The 7779-nt window shown below is 51.7% G+C and overlaps 1 pseudogene; it reads right to left on the bottom strand.

Annotated features, from left to right (window-relative positions):
- Positions 1 to 358: 358 nt before the first annotated feature.
- Positions 359 to 7779, bottom strand: part of LOC133548661 (glutamate receptor ionotropic, NMDA 1-like) — a 53830-nt pseudogene continuing 46409 nt past the window's right edge.

The raw sequence follows: 7779 nt of genomic DNA, 5'->3' as shown, positions 1-7779 counted from the left end.
TAAAGTCGGACAGGGTCTAAAGTTGGACCAGGTCTAAGGTCGGACCGGCCGGTAACAATGTCTGTCGCGAGGTTTTCACAATAAAAGCCTGCTGAGGAAGAGGAGGACGGCAAGCATTGGACGGGCGGACACGCTGGGGTTCCGCGTGAGGCGTCTCAGAGCACAGTTGCAGTCGGAGAATCGAACAAAGTACATCTAAAAGTGTGCGTGTGCGGACTCAGCATAAATTAGCGTTAGCCACATTAGCGCATGGAGCGCCACCGGGCGCTAACAATAGCTGCTAGCCCCCTTTGATGCTACATCTTCACCACAAAGTTGACGGGCTAAGCTAACGTAGCATTGGCAGTTGGCGGGAGCGCCACCGGGCGCTAACAATAGCTGCTAGCCCCCTTTGATGCTACATCTTCACCACAAAGTTGACGGGCTAAGCTAACGTAGCATTGGCAGTTGGCGGTAGACAGCATGACATCATACACATCTGGTGACATCATCGGTGGTGTCCCATCATGCCACGGGACTGGGCGGGGGGCGGAGCCTATGGAGCAGCAAGTTTATACCTTGGATCTAGTTCCTGGAAGCGAGGTCACATTTCCGGAAATATGAGAGGACTTTTTATTGCTGATGTGACTGGATTAAAAAAATAGACAACATGCGGTTTACTTCCTGCTCCACAGGCCCCGCCCTCCCGATAAATGACGCTACCAAAATAAAAGCACATGTGTGTGACTGAGGCGGCGGCGGTCAGACCACGGTGCTGACGGAGGGGTCCGCCAGGTTGATCTGCCCGGTGATGTCGCTGGGGTAGGGCTACGGAGACAGGAAACACCCGCGTTAGCGCCCGAACCAAACGGGGGCGGGGCTCCTTCAAAAGACAGGAAGTCCCGCCCACTGCCCTGCTTGTCAAACTACTCAGACGGACTCGGTTACCAAACGAACCGCGTCCGACCTGCGCGACACTGATATTTTCAGAATAAGAGCCGGCCGGCGAAGGATGAGCGGCGAGGGAGGACGACACAAAGATGGACACGGGAGACGAGGGACCGCCCACGTGTGTGTGTGTGTGTGTGTGTGCACAGGAAGTGATGGTTCAGTGAAACAGATTTTGTCCGCTTCACCAGCACGAGAGTGACAAGACGGGAATCAAAGTAAAGAAAGAAGGCGGCAAGATGGCGGACATGATGAGGTTACCTGCAGGTTCTTCCTCCACACGTTGACGGCGGCGAAGGCCAACTGCATCTGCTTCCTGCGGGCGTCCTTGTGCCGCTTGTAGGCGATCTCGATGAAGATGAGGAAGATGCCCGCCACGATGCCCCCCGCCACCAGCATGAACACACCTGAGGGACAGGAGGTAAAGGGAGGAAGAAAGAGGAGGAGGAGGAGGAGATAAAAGAAGAAAAAAGAAGTAAGACAATTATGAAGGAGAATAACAAGAATGAGGTTAAGGAGGTGGAGAAAAAGGAGAAGAAAAAGATAGAGAAGAAGAGGAAGAAGGAAAAAAGAGTTAGTGACAAAGAAGAAGAAAGAGAAAGAGTTGGAAAATATAAGAAGAAGGAGAAGAAGGAGGAGAAGGCAGAGGAAAAAAGAAAACATAGGAGAAAAAGAAGAAGAAGAAGAAGAAGAAGAAGAAGAAGTTGATGGAGAATAACAAGAAGGAGAAAGAGTTGGGAGGAGAAGAAGAAGAAAGAGCAGGAGAAAAAGAAGATGATGAAGAATAATAATAATAAGAAGAAACAGTTGGAGAGAAGAAGGAGAAAGAGTTGGGGACGAACAAAAAGAAGAAGAATAAAGAGTTAGAGGAGAATAATTTGAAGATAGAGTAGGAGAAAATGGAAGAGTAGGAGAAGAAGAAAGAGTTGGAGGGGAATAATAATAAGAAAAAGAAAAAGAAAAAGAAGAAAAACAAGTTGGAAAGAAGAAGGAGAAAGCGTTGGGGAAGAAAAATACAAACACAATAGTCAGAGAAAATGGAAGAGCAGGAGAAGAAGAAAGAGAAACAGTTGGAGGAGAAGAGGAAGGAGGAGGAGGAGAAGAAGAAAAATAATAAGAAGAAGGAGAAAGAGTTGGGGGAAAATAATACTAATAATAAGAAAGAGTTTGAGGAGAAGAAGAAGAAGAAGGAGGAGAAAGAGTTGGAGTAGAAGTAGAAGAAGAAAAAGGGGAAGAAGAAAAGGAATAAGGAGAAGTAGAATGAAAAGGAGACGGAGGAGAAGAAGAAGAAAGAGGAGGAGAAGAAGGAGAAGAAAAAGAAGAAGAAAAACAAGTCGGAAAGAAGAAGGAGAAAGAGTTGGGGAAGAAGAATACGAACACAATAGTCAGAGAAAATGGAAGAGCAGGAGAAGAAGAACGAGAAACAGTTGGAGGAGAAGAGGAGGGAGGAGAAGGAGAAGAAGAAAAAGAAGAAGAAGAAGGAGAAAGAGTTGGGGGAAAATAATATTATTAATAAGAAAGAGTTTGAGGAGAAGAAGAAGAAGAAGGAGAAAGAGTTGGAGTAGAAGTAGAAGAAGAAAAAGGGGAAGAAGAAAAAGAATAATAATAAGAAGAAGGAGAAGGAGAATGAGGAGAAGAAGGAGGAGGAGGAGAAGAAGGAGAAGAAAAATGAAGATAGGGAGAACAAGAAGGAGGAGGAGAAGAAAGAGAAGAAAAAGGAAGATAAGGACAAGAAGAAGGAGATGGAGAAGGAGGAAAAGAAAAAGGCAGATAAGGAAAAGAAGAAGGAGGAGGAGAAGAAGGAGCATAAAAAAGAAGATCAGGAGAACAAGAAGAAGGAAGAGAAGAAGAAGAAAAAGAAGGAGGATAAGAAGAAGAAGGAGGGGGAGAAGAAGGAGGAGGACAAGAAGGAGAAGAAAGAGAAGAAGGAGGAAGAGAAGAAGGAGAATAAGGACAAGAAGAAGGAGGAGAAAAAGAAGAATGAGAAGAAGAAGGAGAAGAAGGAGAAAGAAGAGGAGGAGAAGGAGAAGAAGGGGGAGAAGAAGGAGGAAGAGAAGAGGGAGAAGGAGGAGGAGAAGAAGAAGAAGGATGAGGAGAAGGAAAAGGAGGCGAAGAAGGAGAAGAATGGGGAGAAGGAGGAGGAGAAGAAGAAGGAAAAGGAGGAGAAGGATAAGGAGAAGGAGGAGGAGAAGAACGAGGAGAAGGATGAGGAGAAGGAGGAGGAGAAGAAAAAGGAGGAGAAGAAGGAGAAGGATGAGGAGAAGAAGGAGAAGGAGGAGAAGAATGAGGAGAAGGATGAGGAGAAGAAGGAGAAGGAGGAGAAGAAGGAGGAGAAGGATGAGGAGAAGAAGGCGGCGAAGAAGGAGAAGGATGAGAAGAAGGAGGAGGAGAAGAAAGATGAGGACGAGGAGGAGAAGGAGAAGAAGGAGAAGGATGAGGAGAAGGAGGAGAAGAAGGAGAAGAAGAAGGAGAAGGAGAAGAAGAAGAAGGAGAAGGAGGGGGAGAAGAAGGAGGAGAAGGAGGAGAAGGAGGAGGAGAAGAAGGAGAATAAGGAGGTGTGATGTTCTGACCTGCCATGTTCTCAAAGGTGAGAGTAGCGGGAGCGTTACTGCGGGAGTCACACTCCTGGTATCGAACCCACGTCTTGTCCAGGTCCTCCATGAAGCCGTTCTCGTGAGAGCTGTGGACGGACGCAGGTGGGCGTGGGCGTGGTCATGCAGGTGGGCGTGGTCAGCTCTCACCTGAGAATAGCCAAGGACACGTTCTGCTTCCACGGGCTGTCCTTCCTCATCCCGATCCCGAAGCCCGAGCGGAAGAAGAGTTCTCCCGTGGTCACCAGGTCGCACTTCTGGGACGCCTCGAACTCCAGCACCGCGCTGTCCCAGATGAAGGCGTGCAGCTTGCTGCCGGGGGGCGGAGCCACCGTTACAAAAGCTGCCACACCTGCCCTAGCCCCGCCCACCCACGCCGCTCACTTGTCCCGCACGGCCTGGATGGCCTCGGCGGCGCTCTCGTAGTTGTGCTTCTCCATGTGACGATACATGGTGCTCAGCTCCACCTGCCGCCGGAAGTAGATGTCCACCGAGCTCTGCTTCACCGTCGCGTAGATGAACTTGTCCGACGGGTTACGCAGCTGTCGGCATGGCGACCACAAGAGGATGCGGCGTTAGGGGGACAGCCAAGGATGGCACTATGATGAGGGTGAAGGATGGCATTATGATGATGGTGAAGTAGATGTCCACCGAGCTCTGCTTCACCGTCGCGTAGATGAACTTGTCCGACGGGTTACGCAGCTGTCGGCATGGCAACCACAAGAGGATGCGGCGTTAGGGGGACGGCCAAGGATGGCACTATGATGAGGGTGAAGGATGGCATTATGATGCTGGTGAAGTAGATGTCCACCGAGCTCTGCTTCACCGTCGCGTAGATGAACTTGTCCGACGGGTTACGCAGCTGTCGGCATGGCGACCACAAGAGGATGCGGCGTTAGGGGGACGGCCAAGGATGGCGCTATGATGAGGGTGAAGGATGGCATTATGATGATGGTGAAGTAGATGTCCACCGAGCTCTGCTTCACCGTCGCGTAGATGAACTTGTCTGACGGGTTACGCAGCTGTCGGCATGGCGACCACAAGAGGATGCGGCGTTAGGGTGACAGCCAAGGATGGCACTATGATGAGGGTGAAGGATGGCATTATGATGATGGTGAAGTAGATGTCCACCGAGCTCTGCTTCACCGTCGCGTAGATGAACTTGTCCGACGGGTTACGCAGCTGTCGGCATGGCGACCACAAGAGGATGCGGCGTTAGGGTGACAGCCAAGGATGGCACTATGATGAGGGTGAAGGATGGCATTATGATGATGGTGAAGTAGATGTCCACCGAGCTCTGCTTCACCGTCGCGTAGATGAACTTGTCCGACGGGTTACGCAGCTGTCGGCATGGCGACCACAAGAGGATGCGGCGTTAGGGTGAAAGCCAAGGATGGCATTATGATGAGGGTGAAGGATGGCATTATGATGATGGTGAAGTAGATGTCCACCGAGCTCTGCTTCACCGTCGCGTAGATGAACTTGTCCGACGGGTTACGCAGCTGTCGGCATGGCGACCACAAGAGGATGCGGCGTTAGGGTGACAGCCAAGGATGGCATTATGATGAGGGTGAAGGATGGCATTATGATGATGGTGAAGTAGATGTCCACCGAGCTCTGCTTCACCGTCGCGTAGATGAACTTGTCTGACGGGTTACGCAGCTGTCGGCATGGCGACCACAAGAGGATGCGGCGTTAGGGTGACGGCCAAGGATGGCACTATGATGAGGGTGAAGGATGGCATTATGATGATGGTGAAGTAGATGTCCACCGAGCTCTGCTTCACCGTCGCGTAGATGAACTTGTCCGACGGGTTACGCAGCTGTCGGCATGGCGACCACAAGAGGATGCGGCGTTAGGGTGACAGCCAAGGATGGCACTATGATGAGGGTGAAGGATGGCATTATGATGATGGTGAAGTAGATGTCCACCGAGCTCTGCTTCACCGTCGCGTAGATGAACTTGTCCGACGGGTTACGCAGCTGTCGGCATGGCGACCACAAGAGGATGCGGCGTTAGGGTGACGGCCAAGGATGGCATTATGATGAGGGTGAAGGATGGCATTATGATGATGGTGAAGTAGATGTCCACCGAGCTCTGCTTCACCGTCGCGTAGATGAACTTGTCCGACGGGTTACGCAGCTGTCGGCATGGCGACCACAAGAGGATGCGGCGTTAGGGTGACAGCCAAGGATGGCACTATGATGAGGGTGAAGGATGGCATTATGATGATGGTGAAGTAGATGTCCACCGAGCTCTGCTTCACCGTCGCGTAGATGAACTTGTCCGACGGGTTACGCAGCTGTCGGCATGGCGACCACAAGAGGATGCGGCGTTAGGGCGACGGCCAAGGATGGCGCTATGATGAGGGTGAAGGATGGCATTATGATGATGGTGAAGTAGATGTCCACCGAGCTCTGCTTCACCGTCGCGTAGATGAACTTGTCCGACGGGTTACGCAGCTGTCGGCATGGCGACCACAAGAGGATGCGGCGTTAGGGCGACGGCCAAGGATGGCGCTATGATGAGGGTGAAGGATGGCATTATGATGATGGTGAAGTAGATGTCCACCGAGCTCTGCTTCACCGTCGCGTAGATGAACTTGTCCGACGGGTTACGCAGCTGTCGGCATGGCGACCACAAGAGGATGCGGCGTTAGGGCGACGGCCAAGGATGGCGCTATGATGAGGGTGAAGGATGGCATTATGATGATGGTGAAGTAGATGTCCACCGAGCTCTGCTTCACCGTCGCGTAGATGAACTTGTCCGACGGGTTACGCAGCTGTCGGCATGGCGACCACAAGAGGATGCGGCGTTAGGGTGACGGCCAAGGATGGCACTATGATGAGGGTGAAGGATGGCATTATGATGATGGTGAAGTAGATGTCCACCGAGCTCTGCTTCACCGTCGCGTAGATGAACTTGTCCGACGGGTTACGCAGCTGTCGGCATGGCGACCACAAGAGGATGCGGCGTTAGGGTGACGGCCAAGGATGGCATTATGATGAGGGTGAAGGATGGCATTATGATGATGGTGAAGTAGATGTCCACCGAGCTCTGCTTCACCGTCGCGTAGATGAACTTGTCCGACGGGTTACGCAGCTGTCGGCATGGCGACCACAAGAGGATGCGGCATTAGGGTGACAGCCAAGGATGGCACTATGATGAGAGTGAAGGATGGCATTATGATGATGGTGAAGTAGATGTCCACCGAGCTCTGCTTCACCGTCGCGTAGATGAACTTGTCCGACGGGTTACGCAACTGTCGGCATGGCAACCACAAGAGGATGCGGCATTAGGGTGACGGCCAAGGATGGCACTATGATGAGGGTGAAGGATGGCATTATGATGAGGGTGAAGGATGGCATTATGATGATGGTGAAGTAGATGTCCACCGAGCTCTGCTTCACCGTCGCGTAGATGAACTTGTCCGACGGGTTACGCAGCTGTCGGCATGGCGACCACAAGAGGATGCGGCGTTAGGGTGACAGCCAAGGATGGCACTATGATGAGGGTGAAGGATGGCATTATGATGATGGTGAAGTAGATGTCCACCGAGCTCTGCTTCACCGTCGCGTAGATGAACTTGTCCGACGGGTTACGCAGCTGTCGGCATGGCGACCACAAGAGGATGCGGCGTTAGGGGGACGGCCAAGGATGGCGCTATGATGAGGGTGAAGGATGGCATTATGATGATGGTGAAGTAGATGTCCACCGAGCTCTGCTTCACCGTCGCGTAGATGAACTTGTCCGACGGGTTACGCAGCTGTCGTCATGGCGACCAGAGGACGATTCAAAGTTATGACAACTGCAAAGGATGGCACTATGATGAGGGTGAAGGATGGCATTATGATGATGGTGAAGTAGATGTCCACCGAGCTCTGCTTCACCGTCGCGTAGATGAACTTGTCCGACGGGTTACGCAGCTGTCGGCATGGCAACCACAAGAGGATGCGGCGTTAGGGGGACAGCCAAGGATGGCACTATGATGAGGGTGAAGGATGGCATTATGATGATGGTGAAGTAGATGTCCACCGAGCTCTGCTTCACCGTCGCGTAGATGAACTTGTCCGACGGGTTACGCAGCTGTCGTCATGGCGACCAGAGGACGATTCAAAGTTATGACAACTGCAAAGGATGGCACTATGATGAGGGTGAAGGATGGCATTATGATGATGGTGAAGTAGATGTCCACCGAGCTCTGCTTCACCGTCGCGTAGATGAACTTGTCCGACGGGTTACGCAGCTGTCGGCATGGCAA

The sequence above is a fragment of the Nerophis ophidion genome, linkage group LG01 (genome assembly GCF_033978795.1).
Source record: "Nerophis ophidion isolate RoL-2023_Sa linkage group LG01, RoL_Noph_v1.0, whole genome shotgun sequence".
NCBI classification, from domain to species: Eukaryota; Metazoa; Chordata; class Actinopteri; order Syngnathiformes; family Syngnathidae; genus Nerophis; species Nerophis ophidion.
This window is presented reverse-complemented; position numbering and strand designations above follow the sequence as displayed.